Here is a 2,037-nt window from a genome sequence, read left to right as displayed (position 1 = left end):
GTTTTAAATGAAAATGTGAGTAAGCAGTATTGATTTGAATGAAAGTTCCCTGTGCGTGTATTGTCTCCTTTTGCTTTATCTTAGTTTTTGTGTCTAACTAATTAAAGACTGAACAAAGTCTTTCAGTAAGAAAAAAAAGAAAACAATTTCAACATAGATGTAAGAGCCATTCAATAAACATATTTAGCTCCATTTTCACTTTTTACAGTTGTTAAAATGATTACAATCACAAATGTATCACAAATTGAGTAACCGTGATCTTAAGTTTTCCTGCATTCTGGTGATGTGGCATTAATAGAATAAATACTTTTTTGATGCTGTTATGTGCTACGCAAACCTTACTTAGTTACAAAAAACCTTACTTTAAAATGCTTTCCGAGGACATGCCATGTTTTGAAACCAACTGACATGTTAACTAATTTTAATGTCAATAAGTATTCCATACTGCAGTTGCCAAACCCAAATAGGTGAATTGACTTTTATGTGTGCGGGAGAAACCCCTCCCTAATAAACATTGAATTATTAAGATTAATCATACTTTATTTAATCACTATTGGTAGTTATTTATATAAGTTAATCATTATTAATTAAATATAGACTCTAAGATTTAAAAATGAAAAACTCGATATAATAATATTATGGTGTCTGATATCAGCTCAATGTTTAACCCCTTCCTGACAAAGGCTGATTCTATTTTTTGTACCCTTCGTGACAATGGCTGTTTTATCGTTTCTGCGGTGTTTGTGTTTAGCTGTAATTTTCTCTTAACCCATTTACTGAACCCACACAAGTTATATATTGGTTTTTTTAGGACAAGAAGGGCTTTCTTCAGACACCATATTTTTTCCATATGATGTCATTTCCTATAATAAAAATAATAAAATATGACGAAAAATTAAAAAAAACACATTTTCTCACTTTTATTTGAAAAATCTTTTATTCATCATAAAAAACTACTGAAAAAACCTGCTAAATAGATTCTACTATTTGTCCCGAGTTTAGAAATACCCAATGTTTTGATGTTTTTTTACTTTCTTCTACACGTTATGGGGCAATAAGTACAAGTAGCGTTTTGCTAATTCAAAACCATTTTTCTCTGAATCTGGTAATTTTGTCTCCATGTGGTATTTGGTGCATCTTTGAAGCCAGCAAATTAAATTTACCCCACCAAACCATATATTTTTGAAAACTAGACACCCCAGGGTATTTTAGATGCTGATAGTTTAACCCTTTCCATGCACTAATCCTACCACCAACCCTTGTCAAAGTTTGTGATAGTAATTGTTTTTGGTGTTTTTTTCACACACTTTGTACTTCAGGTGTGAAATTACAGCTCCTGGTATACCCCACATGCATGGGTTTGTCAGATTGTTTGGGGGCAAAAGGGCCACATTTGGAACATGAGCAATTCAGTTTTTCAACTAGGAAGTTTTACATCTGGGTAAAGAAAAATGCTTGTACCCAACTATCAGTAGGGACAGGTTACAAGAAAGCCTGGCCTATCTCCAAGAAGGGATTTGATCTAGCACCTTAAGCGGTCCCTCATGCCACGGAATGGACACAGGGTTCACTTAACAGTGCAAATAAAAACGCTTAAAAAATGGTGGAGCAAATAAAAGCTAAAAAACAGTAAATGTAACAAAAAAAAAATAAAAAAATGGTAAACTATGTGATACAACTTGAAGCAGTCACCGACACAGAGTGCAGGTTTTCCAGGGCAATCTGGACAGTAAAATGTGGTGTCCTTTCTTTGCCCCCTGCTGTAGCATACCCTGCATCTCTTTTGGGGATTCTGCTTCTTTGCTGTAGGGGGGATTTTAAAAATAAAATGGGTAGCCCCAATTCTGCTGGCTCCCATCACCACTTGGGGACCAGGTGCATCACGGTACAAGATACTTGAAATTACTTGGAGCTGAAACTGCAAAAAAAGACAGTTTCAGCACAGTGTCTGCTTTTTTGTGCAACAAAAAAGCGTTATAGGTTGCAATTTGCATTAGGTAAATTGCAATCTTCTTGTACCAGGCCTTTGTCTTCCTC

The 2,037-nt window shown here is 34.8% G+C and overlaps 1 non-coding gene across 1 annotated transcript; it reads right to left on the bottom strand.

The window, feature by feature from the left end:
• Positions 1-1,453: 1,453 nt before the first annotated feature.
• On the bottom strand, positions 1,454-1,583 carry LOC149302655 (small nucleolar RNA SNORA35). Its single transcript, XR_016272081.1, has one exon. It is a non-coding gene; the product is annotated as a small nucleolar RNA SNORA35 (small nucleolar RNA).
• Positions 1,584-2,037: the final 454 nt, after the last annotated feature.

This window comes from Sceloporus occidentalis, unplaced genomic scaffold, assembly GCF_023333645.1.
Source record: "Sceloporus occidentalis isolate IW3139 unplaced genomic scaffold, rSceOcc1.0.p SCAF_18, whole genome shotgun sequence".
Classification (NCBI taxonomy): domain Eukaryota; kingdom Metazoa; phylum Chordata; class Lepidosauria; order Squamata; family Phrynosomatidae; genus Sceloporus; species Sceloporus occidentalis.
Note: the sequence above shows the minus strand (reverse complement) of the source record. Positions and strands in the feature narration are given on the sequence as shown.